Below are 14,901 nucleotides of genomic sequence, written 5' to 3' on the forward strand. Positions count from 1 at the left end.
CTCTTATCGGTAGTTTTCAAGTAAACAACTACCAACTAAAAATATTAACTTTTAATGGAACATAGTTAAATTGATAGGTATCAAGAAATATTATTAGAATTACCGAAATTCAAATTTTGCGTTTTTCATTTTTCTACACTTATGTTATACTCCCTTCGTCCCATTTTATAAGATATACTTTGACTAAATGCATTATTTATATATTTTGTTGTGACAGTATTTTTCTAAAAGTATATAAATGTAAATATCATCATATAAGATCTTGTTTGATTTGTTTCGATGAATATTTTCAAAATATCAAATTTCTATAATTTTTACTAATAGAGAATTAAAAATATTTGTAATCAAAATTATGTATTGACATACATGCAATGATCAATGAGTTCTTATATTTTGGGACGGAAGAGTATTGTAGCCATTAATTATTGGACAGAAAAGAGACAAAAAAAAAAAGTTGTAAAGAACAGCGCTTGACGGCTAACAGATCAATCCAAGTTGAAAGGGTAGTACGTCATAAATTCCTTTTCGTTTAAATATTTAAGTCTTTTAAATTCGTCTAAGCACTAATTATTTTTAATTAGAATATATATATATATATAACAAAAAGGAAATGCTTCAATTAGATTAAATTATATATGTGCTTATAAAAAAAAAAGATTAAATTATATTTATAAATGTCCCCATCCAATTTTCCGTTGCTTTTATATTTTTCATGATAGAATGCTTTTTGGTTTGTTCTTCAAAGCATTTATGAAAGAGGTTGATAAAATAGAAGGCTTCAATTTCATGATTAAATGATACTAGTCATATGATGTGATGTAAGGCCAACTTTTCCAATACAAACTGTCAATGTATTAAAGCCATAAACAAAAACAAGGAATTGTTATTTTGACAAAAAAGTTTAATTAGGGGTGGATAGTTGGTTGGTTTAAGCGGGTCGGATCTAAAGTTATCACGAGTTTTAATTTGTCTAAAAAATAGAAAAGTTTTCATGAGTTTAAATTTGCGATTTAAACAAGTTATTGGACGGTTTAATTCGGTTAGAAATAAAATAAAATAAAAAACAAATAACAAACCCAACATTTTGAGTTAGATCCAGATATATGCGATTAGAGATGAGAGAATCATGAAACAAACACAAATGGAAAGTGTTAGAAACTCTAACATAAAAAGTAAGGAAAAACAAAAATCCAAAATAAAATTAAAAACATTACCTTTGATTTCAACAAAGTTAGACAAACAAGATGAAGAAGGATCAAGTTCTAGGTCTCAAAATCTTCCATGATTGTTTCAGTCTCCAAGGATTTGAGGTGAAGTGAGAAAGTGTGAAGAGGAGGCGGGAGAAGAGCTTAGAGCTTGTATATCGCAAACTCTAGTGCAAAACGTGGTGTTTTGATTTACTCATGCGGCGGGTTTCAGGCATCGTCGGTCCATTTCCTCAACCCGGACTCGCACATACCAACCCCGTCCAAACCAAAATTTTCAACCCGCTGACCCGTGGCCCATTATGAATCACCCAAATCTCTTTTTCTTTTTTTTTAATTTTGGGTTTTTGGGTTGGGACAGGCCTCAGTGTTGGAACAAAATGAATTTGTACAATGTCTCTAAAGTTTTAAGGATAACAAAGTATTGAAAGAACAAATTGGATATACTAATGTATGTTCAAGTGTGCAGATTCATGAGCTAAATTTTACATGAACACATGAAGAGCATATAACATATTTGAAGAGAATCTAAAACAACTGGTTAGAGACATCTAGTTTGGAGTACGTACTATAATTAGAAGTTAACTAATAAAGAACTTGTGCAGTTGTGAGTAGGGGAGCTAGGGGTGGCCAGGCAGGGTCATGGCCCACCCCAAAATCACTGGAAATTACAAAAATACCCATGGTATTTTAATAAAATTACAGAAATATACTACATATTATTAACACGCGCATTATATTAAAGATTCTTGGAAACAACTTGGTGGCTAGTGTGTGACTATGGGATCGGAAGGACGCTGGTTCAAGGCCTGCATGCTGATTTACTTCTTTTCCTGTTTTTTTTTACAAATTTGGTTTTTTTATCTGTTTTAATTTGAAAAAAAAAAATCAATTTTAACAAGTAGCATAAGAATTTGAACCAGGTAATTGAAGTAGCAAAGTTTTTCACAAGAAATGGAGGATTGAATTGTGAACCTTTTAAAATTTACCTTTTAAAAATATAACTCAACAGAAAGCGTTAGAATGATCTCAGAACGATCTGGTTAGCAGTAAAACAAATTCAAAGTGAATTGTGTGCTTAGTGTTTGCAGAAAATAAAAGATAAGGGAAGAGAGAATCAACACACAACAATTATACTGGTTCACCCCCTAATAGTATGGGTTACGTCCAGTCCCTCACGCTCCGTGAGTATCCACTATAATCTTAAGATACTATTAATCTCAAATTACAAACCTCCTTGATCTAAACCAAGATCAATAACCTTAAGCCCTACAAGCTTAATATCTACCTCAGTCCTACAAACTAAGGTGTCACTCAATCAATAGTTACGTATTGACTTGAACCAATCTTTTACAATGAATTGTTCGGATCACAAGCTTTCAAATGAAGAGAAAATCAAGTTGAGAAGCTAATAGAAGAATACACTCAGTTCACTCAATGATATACTGATCCAAGTATGTGATGTTAGAGAGCTGGAGTGAGAGTGGAAGCGCTTAATGACTTGGTCGAAAAAGACAAGTGTAGATGTTGATTTTTGTAGTTGAAACTCTTGAATCTTCAAAGCACCCAAGTGTGCTATTTATAGATGTTGTTTGTCCTTTGTTTCGTGGTCTCCAAGCAAGTTGGAGTGTTGCCAAAGACTATTCGTTAGTCCTTTAAAAGATCAGATCAAATATTATTCAAATAATATTTGATGAGAGAGAAGATGCTTCTTGAGAATGTTCTTAGAATGATGTTGTCATGAGGAGCGTGAGTTGAGCATCTTATGGGCTGTATGAACTTGTTCTCCAAGAACAAGCACTGTTGAAGCCTTGGAAGATCAATTACAACAGCTGGATACAGCTGGAGAGAATCTTTTAAACATGAGCAGGAAATCTGCTTGATTCTGAAACGTTCTTAGATCGTTCTCCCAGAGTATTTTCTGATTCTTGGCCTAGATCAAATAGTGAGGTATGCTTTGCTTGTTTTGATTTCGTGGGCCTCAAGATATTCATGATGATCATATGATGATAGCTGGTTTTCTTATCTTTACTATTCATGTGTACTTGCAAAAGTACAAGTAGCTTTCCATATTGTAGATCAAGAACATAGTAGAATATTTTTTATGAAGTCCTTTGAGAAGTACAACTTCAAACTTGTTGTCTCCTTTTCATTGGTCCATAAATGTCTTCAAATAATCTTTGAATAGAGCATGTGAGCTTGAGAAATAAATTGTCAAAGACATGTTCATGTTTATTCCTTAAACATGACCAAATAGGAAGCTTTCTTTTCCTATCATTTAATCCTTGCTTTAAATGACTTATATCCTGTAGAGATTCTCTTCAATGAAGTCATTTGCAAAAGTGCTTATTTGTCTCTTGTTCAGATGATATTAATTAAGTGTTTATTGTTGATGTATAGCTTTGTACATGAGAAAAAGTGCAGACTGAAGAATGTTCTCTGATCATTCTCATAAACTTGCAGTTTTCAATCAAATTAAGTGTAGTGATATATAATGAATGAACTTTTGTTCCTGTCTATATTAATCACTCAAGAGCACTTGTTAGATCACAAAAAGATCAGAATTCACTTAAAATATAATTAAGATGTTTGTTATCTTTAAAACATCAAATTAGGATTTTGTCTCAACAGTAATCATGAGCACATAATAATAATAATAATAATAATAATAATAATAATAATAATACTAATAATAATAACAATAACAATAATAATAATAATACATGCCTTAAAAATTTAAATGTATCAATACACTTGATGTTTAAGGTATTTAGTTAAATTTTTTATAATTAATTTTATGCTTATTATAACTTAAATTTTTATATAAAAAATGATTTTTATATTTAATTTATATAATATATTTTAGAGGTTTCCTTCAACAAAAATAAAAAATTTGGTGGCCCATTCGAGTTTTTTTTCCTGGCTCCGCCACTGGCAGTTGTGCAAAGAAAATAATGGGCCCGTTTGTTTAGGTTTTATTTTAAAAAAACTAATTTTTATAGTGTTACCTAATTTTGTGTAAAAAATTTTTACAGAGAAACTTTTTATAAAAGCTTCAAATGAAAATTTGATTTGAATAGTTATTCTTAAAATGTTATTTTAGGTGTTTCATCATTTTATTGAAACTTTTTTGTTGGATATCAAATTTTCTAAAAATTATTTAGTTTTGAAGCTATTTCAAATAGATTTTCATAAAAATCATTTTTGAAATACAACTTTTAGAAAAACTCGCGATTTTGGCTGTGTTTTGATCTTCGATAATGTATGTTTATGTTATATGATATAAAAATTTGTGTTTCAATTTAGAAAAAAATAAATATAAAAATACCTTGTAATATTTTGAAAAATGGTTTTATAAAATCTATTTTAAAAAATATAAAAAAATATCATTTTTTTTAAAACTGAAACAAATAGGCCCACTATAAGAGAAGATAAGGAACACCATACTTTTATATCCGTTCACTGCCAACTTAGTAAGTTAATTCAGTTCATCTTATGTGACTTTGCCTTCTAATCATTATAACCAACCTGATTACAATCACTAAAAATGTATATCCATCCATATCCTAGATTTCCTACGTCAACCTTGAGGACTTCATCATTGTGAACCTTCACTAGGATTTTGTTACTTAAATTAGAGGACTTCCTTGTTTATAACAAGTTTTTGCCACTACTGGACGTTGTACAAAAAATTGAGTTTCTATCTGTGTAATACAAAATCTTAATTCTCGGATTCTAACTCTAATTGAATGGATTTTTAGAATATTCCACTTTGGAATGGAACATGCATGCCTTTTTCTTTCTCCTAGAGGTGAATGCTCAATTCTCATGATCTCATTTTCCTATCTTTGATTAATCTAATGGCTATGAGATATGATGAAATTAAACAGTAGAAAAACACGGGAAAAAAATCGTTCTCTCTTTTCTTTCAATTTTACCAGACATTTGCGCTCGTTCTTTCATAGCCATGGCCGGCACCCAGCAGCACCAACTTATTCATTTAAGACAATAAACAACTTATTGTCTTTTACGATTTTTTGTGGACAAAATATTATTTTTCTATTTTAATTAACTTGTATTTGGTGCACCATCATGAATATCTACCCCTTGCGCAAGGTGCCTAGCTAATTTTGTTTTTTAATGGCAAGTAGATTAATAGAAACGAAGCAAGAAGGAGAAGGAATACTCTGGCCGATCCATACAATTGTATGTATTGGCTATTGGTTTTTTTTTTTACTTAACTTTTTTACTTAACTTGAACATCTATATAATTCCATTTATGCCATTTTTCTTTATACAAGCAAAAAAAGATTTAATTCAGGGAATACGAATATTGTAACAAAAAACAATTAGATTCAATACAAAAATAGGTACCAAATTAACAAACACAAATATATTCTCTAGAGACACAATTTAATGTTAAATTTTTTTATTGGGGTCTTATAGTTGTTCGGTCGGGAAATAATTAAATATAATTTTAAAATATAAATTATACTATAATAGTGAAAAATAATAACATGTTTTTGAACATTAATATTAAAAATTAAATTGCACATTAAAAATTCATAAATTAACATATAATATATATTTACTAAGTAATAAAACTATATACTATTTCATATAAATAGATAAGTACAATTAGTAGTCTTTTTCTAAATTATCGAAAAAAAAAGTAGTCTTTCTAAAGAAAAATATAGCTTCTAATGCATAATTTATTTTATTGTAATGTACTACATTTTTTTTCGAATAAATTATAAATAAATTATGAGCTATGTTATATGTATGGTTTTCAAAACGTGCAAAAATTATTAAAAAAATCAAAAAGTGGCACGGATACGTAAGTTGTCGTATTTTTATTTGAAAATTAGTGTTAAAATAACATTTTTCTTATAATGTTGTGGGTATTTATATATTTTTCTGATTTTTTTTTTCTTGAAATCGATTTTTTTGTCTCAGCCACACATTGTTAATTAAAGAGTGAGATTTTTTTTTGGGTCTTGTTATCATGTGCATATAGGGCACATGATAAGATATCTTAATATATAAATTTAACATTTAATGATGCAAGACATTTAATGCTTGAAAAGTTAAAATGCACAAATTCTAAAGGCATAATTTCTATTTTTACTACCTTAACATGTGTCATATATGCAGATGTTAACATTCTTTTTTTTTATTACAAATTACAGAGTGACACTTAGTTGCATAATAATGAGAAAATTAGAGTGTGAAAATCAATCACACATGATAAATGCATGACACACGAGTTGCATAACATATGTCAAGAATTTCATCAATCAGTGCATCATTGCAGACGAGAAACATGTGTCTGAGATTCCTTTTGAAGTTTTACATTGAGATTGAGTTAAACTTGAGGTGCTTATCGTTTGAGGACTTTTCGAAGATTCGACTTCCTTTCTCAACTTTGAATTCCGAAAACTTACGAAGTGTTGATTTCCTAAGAAACTTTCCCCCAATCATGTTTATGTTTGTTCAATTAAGCATTAGATTCAATTGTTTGTACGAATTGTGACAATCCTGCGGAACGATAATTTTACTACTTGACGGCTATATATATAGTACACTTGCTATAAAATTACTGTCAAGTTTTTGGCGTCATTGTCGGAGATTGTCAATGTCGATCTCTTAAATCGGTCAAACCATTGATATTTTCTAGTTTACCTAATATCTTACCGGTTTTCAAAGTTGGTTTTATTATTACATGTCGTTTTGAGGCTAAATTAAACCAAAAATTCGTCTAATACACGGTTAAACTAGTCGATCGGCCAGTCCGATGCGATTTTTATTACCTTAAGAAAAGTATAGATCTACACGATCCATTTTAATCGAGGAGATACTAATAAGACTTTTATCAAACCTAGTACCATATGAAACATGCTCCGTGGTAACAACAGTAACACAAAATCCGTGATGACATATTCCATTCAATCTAATCTATCCAAACAAATCAAAGCATAGATCGCAAAAGTGTATATCTATAATTATAAGATACCAATTTATTTTACAAATTAATCACCATAATTTTCGATCGAGATCTCATAAAATTGATTTGCGTATTCAATAATTTAGAAAACCAATTGAGATCTAATTAACATTGCATATTAAACATCGATGCAACATGAATTAACTTCGAATAATATACCACACAACATAACCAATAATAAGAACACCATTATTTTATTAATAATTAACGAAACAAGGTGAGTAAAATAGATCTTCAAAAATAACACCTTGCCATTACATAATATTAGATTATTATAAAACATTAAATATAAATATAGGTCGAGGAACATAATATTTCCAAGTACCATTTTTGCCACCAGGTGGAAATTTAACAGCCACCGGATGAAAATCAAATTTCATAGGCTCCGAAACACCATCCTTCAATGAAATCAAACCAAACAAACTCACACCAATCTTCACCGATCCATTACCTCTTTCAGCAACAATTTGATTTATAACATCAGTTCGGTTATTGAATTCCCCGGTCATTGTTACTTTAGATTTGATCGTAGTCAAGTTGTGGGCCGTTAGGGCAAACGGCGGTAAGTCTGTCTTGGCTAGGGTAACGTTCTCTTTTCCTGACAACCAAACGTTGACCTTGAGGTCGCTGAACGAAGCATTCATATTGTTGTAGTAAGGGGTATCAAACATGAATGTGAGATCAACATTGGCCGTTAAATTAACGCCTTTGGTTTCGAGGGAAGTGATGGTGACAGAGTCAAGATGAACAATGGGGTTATGGAGTTGAAAAATGTTTATTAAGCGACTTAAAAGAAACATGTTGGCTATGCAGATTAAAAAGAGGAGGAACATAGAGCAGAGAGAGTAATAAACAATGTATTTTAGGTTAGAATGAATATGATTGATGTTGTGTACCATGATGGAAATGGGTTTTGCATTGATAACGGAAGCCATGGATGTTGATAGGTGGTGCTTGAATGTGATGTGATATAAAAGAAATTTATTTTGCACCCGGTCTTCCTCTCTTTTTATAAGATACAATTTGATCGATAAAGATAAAAATCGATGTATTTAGTCTTTATTTTGAACTTAATACATTAATTTTTGTTGAATATAGTAAATTACAAAAAATAAAGAAAAAAGTCGACTTTATAAATTATATTAATTATAAATTCATTTTTGCACAAAAAAAAAAACAATTTTTTTTATATTTGGTCAAGTAGCTTAAGTGGCTAGAAATTCCAGGTGAATAAGTGAGACGATCGGGATTCGAATTCCGACCTCCTGCATATATAATGCAATGTCCAGCCAAATGAGCTAAGCTAATGGAAAAAAAAAGTTTCTTTTAAAAAGTGATGTAGTGGAAAATTGTGCCATAAAAAAGGTAAATTTATTTACTAAATCATTAGAATTAAAAATGACGACATTAATTATAAATTTGTAAATAATTAATGTTATTTTTTCAATTTTATTTTTTAAAAGCAAGAATTAATTTTTATTCTTATCATAGTATTTATTTCTGACTATAGAAAAAATATTAAAAAATTATGAGTAAAAGAAAAGGTAAAGTTGTGTACACCAAAAAATTCTAAGAAACTATAGTCTGATCACAGGCCATGTTTACGAGTTAAGTGGTGAATGATGCACAAATTATGAATAACACTATAACGAATATGAATTTTATAAAATCGAAGTGATGCAAATAAATATCAAAAATGGGTGTAAGACACAAAAAAAATGCTCAAAGTCGAATTTTACCGAAGATTTTGAATTTAATTTATATTATTTTTCCAAAAATTGATTGGATTTCAAGTTATATTTTAAGACCAACTAAATCAAACGTATATATGCCTCCGTGAACATAGCTCAATTGGATAAGACATTGCATTTAAAATGCAGGGATCAGGGTTCGAACCCCGGTACTTTTCCACTATTTCAACGTATTAAAAAGTAAAATTCTAGCTACGATACTACTTGACAAAACAAAAATCAACCACATATTACTAATACTTAATTATATTATTATTATTATTATTATATGATGTTATATTAATTTTTAGAAATCGTCAATAAAAATTAATTCCTTATTAGTTTTTTGGTCAAAAACAAAATTTATTAGCTTAATATAATATTTTTTTTACTAACTCAATTGGGTCAAACATAATTTATTAATTCTTGTTACTTTGGTATTTTTTTTTTAGCATATATGTTCCATATTAATTTTTTGTTGAGATAGTATATTATTTAATATTGAGTCCCCTATTTTACAAAATCGGAAATTTGTATTGTTTTATTTTTAAAATTCATACATTTGATCCTTTTTCGTATGATCTTTAATTTTGATGAAGTGGCGATGTGGACCATACTTATGTATGGATGCCACATCAGACTTAAATTAATCAGAAAATTAAAAATAACCAATAATAATCATCATTGTTCTCTTATTGTTTAATAATTTTTGTTTTTATGTTTTATTTAAGATATTAGTTGGAGAGCATTCAGATTGGGTGTCATGAAGACGAAGATTATGGCTAATTTGATATTTTTTATTTATTAATTTTTAGTGACAGTCACAAAAGCAAGGTTCATAGTGCCATGTCATTTAAAACAGTAACACATCATCAAAATTGAAAACAATCTGAAAATAAGAACCAAATAATTAAATTTTTTAAAATATGAAGATTAAAATTATATTGCCGCCTTAACATAATTTTTTTTTTACAAGCCTTAACATAACTTTATATACACACTGAGTATGGGTTTTATTTTCTTCTAGGCAAACAAGGGAGAGCCTAGTATGTAGTATGCATGGCAGTTTCAAAAGATATATAAATGCAAAGAAGATTGTTACAAATGAGGGAAGGCAAAATCCAAAATCCTCCCATGAGTTAAGAAAAATGGTAGTAGGGAAACCCTATAACATTTTATTAATAAAATATTCCCTTGATGCAATAGGACAGTGATCCAATTATATATATATTGATCATTGGATTAAGACAATATCAAGGGTTAGGATGTGGAGTAACTCAAAAGAGTTACTCTTGGAGTCAATATAACCCTCCTCATATATATATATATTAACGGCTACATTTTATTAATAATAGAACCGAGTCCAAGACGAGCACGGTACACATAAGAGTACAATACAAAGTAAGAATTATAAACGGCGTAACACCTAAATCCGCCAATACCAAATTGTTCTCAAAGTACAACAAAAGCAAAAGAACCACCTATGCCAACACCCCAACCGTCCATCTCAACAATAAACTTCGTCGCATCAACCACAACCGAAACGACAACCCCTAAACCAACCAAGAGTCGTTGCACACCATACTCCAGCACCTTTGAATGCCACCAACACCAACACAAAGACCCAAATCAAGAACACCATAAGCCAAACCTATTGGGATATCAAAACGACACCAACCCAAAAGAGAAAACGCATAGCAGCCAACAATCACGAAGAACAACTAAACTCAAAACAAAAACACACAAAGTCAGCGGCATAAATGGCTAAAACCACGGCAACCCGAATTTTTTGGAGTATATATATATATATATATATATATATATATATATATATATATATATATATATATATATATATATATAGGGTTATGCTATAACACACTCACCTTCAAATTAGAAGGTGTGTTTTAGCAAGCAACATCTTTTATTAGTTGACAAAAATATCCACCTTTCTTTTTCTTAAGCAACCAAAAACGAAGGGGTATTATCGTAATTAATTAATATATTATTATGAAAAACAAAAATCTCAATTTTCTCTTTCCCCCTTCCTTGAACCAATTTTGCCCAGGTATCCTCTTCTTTGCCTAATTGCACAAGCTGTTAAATAGCTAGTAGAATTGAATGATCAAATCTTTGAGGTGGTTAAAATTTTCTAAAGTGATTTTTAACTTAAAAATATTAGTTAAGCCACTAGATTTGGTCTAGTGATGAGGAGTTTGGGTAGTATGTTATAGGTCCTGGGTTCGATTCCCAGCTCATTATAACTTAAAAATATTAGTTTAAGGATGGAAAAGATCTAAAAAATTGTTAGCTCCAAAAACATATTTTTATCAGAACAAAAGTGTTTTTCTTTTCCTAAAAGACGGTGGAGTGGATAGATAAAGGTTTCAGAAATTTGAATTTAATTTTTAATAATAAAATAAAGTAAAACAAACTAAATTACAATTAACTCTATAATTTTGAACTGCTCTCAAAATGAAAAGTGGATATTTTTGTCAACTAGTAAAAGGTGTTGCTTGCTAAAACACACCTTCTAATTTGAAGGTGGGTGTGTCATAGCAATATATATATATATATATATATATATATATATATATATATATATATATATATATATATATATATATTATAAAAGAAGTGATGGAGAGACCATTATTAACTTGCAATCTTGTCAGCACAATAATTTCCTTCATGATATATGTATGATACTATGGAAAACATTGATCTAATCGTAGTCAGTAAGTTCAACGACCACTTTTTCTTGATCATGAGCTTCCAAGGGACAAAGTCGAGAGACTTGAAATTCCATCCTTTATTATGTGTTGTTTTCAATTGTAGTAGTTTCCCTCAAGTGGATGAAAAATCAACAAAGAATAGTGGAATTCTTATCTTTGAATATACATATTAGTGTTGCACAATCAGTGTTGTATTGGTTTTATAATTCAAACTCTGTTATTCCTGATGTTGCACCAGATGTTGTAGCATCTTCTCATCCAGATGTTGTACCAGATGTTGAAGCATTTATTCAGCCTCTGAAGCGTTTTAGTCTCTGAAGCAATATAGCCTCTGAACCTCACAACCTCTGAAGTTGATATAGGTTCTGAAGTATAGGAGGCTCTGAAGCTCTGTTTTGGTTCTGATGCGCGTTTCTGTTTTCTTAACTTTTTAAAGGCAGTTAGTTAGTTTTGTATAGTTGTAATTCAGTTAATTTTTGTTTATCCTAGGTAGTTATGCAGTCACTGGCGGAACTAGGGTGGGGCTGGGATGGGCCGTGGCCACCTCCGGAAAAATAGGAAATTACTAATATTAATATACCCTTGATTTTATTATAAAATAAACATTATACTAGATATATATTTAGTTACGCGTCCAAAAGCAAAATGTAAGCGCTAGCCTAGTGGCTCGTAGCATGCTATAACATACTCAGGTAGTGAGTTCAAATCCTGCAAAGCATGTTTGTAACATTTTGTTCTTTTTTCTTCTCTTTTCTTCTGTTTGTTTGATTTTCTTTTCCTTTTTCATTTAAAAAAATATATAGATATATCAATATAAAAGAAGCACAATTTCTATTTTTTTTTCCAAAAATATATTATTTAGAGTTACACAATTAAATTTTTTAATGACCAAATTTGTGCTTATTATGACTTAACTTTTTGTATGAAATATAAATTTGTGCTTAGAGTTTAATGGGGACTAATGGGATGATTTGGCAGAATAAACGGGTACTACTAATGTAAAATTATTTTATATTATCGGTGCAAATTTTATTTTTTCTTTAATTTATACATTATAAATTTTTTCTCGACCCACCCCAACTTTTTTCCCAGTTCCGCCACTGTATGCAGTTACTTGCATTTGAAGTAACAATCTATTGTATATAAACAAATAAGGTCCTTTGTGGAAGAATAAGATTTTACTTTTCCTTTATTCAATTTCTGCTTATTCTAATTCATCATCTTCTCTCATTTTTCATTCTTCATTCATCTTTCATTATTCTGTGTTCTTTATTTTGGGATTAATTCCCCAACATGTTGCACTTGATCCAGTTTACAATGGGAGTTTACCAAAAGAGTTTTCACCTCAAGAAAGCCCTGGAGCACCACAAAGTCTTAGATTGTATGATTTGTTGCATGGTTTTTGAGATTGTCCGAAAGAGACACATTTGAGATTGTTAGATAATAAAATATTAGGCTTATGCTAATGCTATTGAGCTCATTAGGTTCATAGTCCACTAGGTTTTGCAATATAATCTCTTGTAACACTTATTTTGTTATGTAATGTTATTTTAATATTATGAAATCCTAGTAGTCCCTTTTATTATTATCTTAGTTTGTATCTCTGATTATAACGGAGATAATCATGGATATGGTAGATTTCCGATGAATGAAGGAGTTTTTTAACCCTCATTTGATTTCAACAAAACCATTTAGCATTAAAAATGTTAAGAATTGAAGCTGATTGTGCATGTGGTGAAAAAATTTGGGAACCAATTAATTCCAAATGTGAGAAGAAAAATAGCATTGAAAAATGGGAGTTTCTACGGTGCATTTATCAAATTTTAATGTATCGGTACATTAGAAAAATAAAGTAATAAGTGATGGAACAATAAAAAAATAAAGAAAAAAAATGTGTTAATAGAAGTCTTTTAGGTGAATCGGTTAAATAGAGGCATTTTTAATTGTGTAGCAAATTCTAGTAGTAAATCCTATATTTTCTTGTAGTGCATTGAAAAATAGATGGGGATAAGTTTCATTTTACCTGTTGCATAGAGAACAAATATTGAGGGAATGTAAATGTGACTATGCATTCATAAAACTTGAATATATCGATAAAATTCAAACCAAACTTGTCTAAATTAAATCTATTTATTATGCACGTAGTTTTAATTTATTTTTGAGAGCACGTAGTTTTTATTTATGTTATTAAACTAATGTGTATTTTTAAATGATTGTTTTGTAGATATGCATGTTTAGAACATTATAAAAAAAAAATTAAAAACAAAGGAGCTAAAAATTTGATTATTATGTGAAAATTTTCGTTACTTTTATCTTTATATTTTGAAATTTAAAAAATTCATATTTAATTTTGTTATTTTAAAAATTCTAAAGCTTTGTAAATATAATATTGTAAACATGCTTAAAAAAATGATTAATCGCACATTTAGTCCCTTACGTTTATTTTAGGTTGCACATTTATGTTTTAAACGTTTCAAGTTAGTCTCTCAAGTTTCTCGAATTCAATAGAGGTGTCATTTCAATTGCAAATACAAGGAAAGGTTGTAGAGGTGAGATGACTTAAATGGAAAAGTATTTGTAGACTATATAATACTGATGAATTATTAATTTCAGTTTTAATTTATTATCGATATCAATGTGTGAATGTTGTATTCGACGCCTGTGTTTGATAGAAATTGTGATTTCACTCTAATAGGGATCCGAGTTTCATGAAAAACAACCCCTTGCATAGATAGGTGATAGAAAGAATTCCTTGTCATTTTACGGGCATTTAAATTGGTTTAACAAGATATTGAGTAGTGGCCAACAGGTTAAGTTTTGTAGCAACAATAACATAATATCTCGGATGGTTGAGTGTGTTGAGTTGTTCAACTAGACTTAATTTCAGGGTTCAAGTTCCGGAAATGAAGAAAAATATCCCCTTGCAAGGATAGGTGATAGAAAGAATTGTTTGTCTTTTTATAGGCATTTAAATTGGCTTTCCAAATTCCAACTCAGGATTGAGTAGTAGCCAGCAGGCTAAAGTTTGAAAAAGTTAAGAAGAAGGTTTACGCAACTATAAAGAAGAATTTTATGCAACAAGAAGTAAATCCAAATTTACACGTATTAAGAAGTTTAAAATTTGTATTGGAATTTGTGCATCTTATATATATTAAATGTATAATTTTTTAATAATTAATTGGTTTTTTTCAATAAAAAAAGTTATTCCCTCCATCCCAAAATAAATG

Source organism: Trifolium pratense, linkage group LG1, assembly GCF_020283565.1.
Source record: "Trifolium pratense cultivar HEN17-A07 linkage group LG1, ARS_RC_1.1, whole genome shotgun sequence".
NCBI classification, from domain to species: Eukaryota; Viridiplantae; Streptophyta; class Magnoliopsida; order Fabales; family Fabaceae; genus Trifolium; species Trifolium pratense.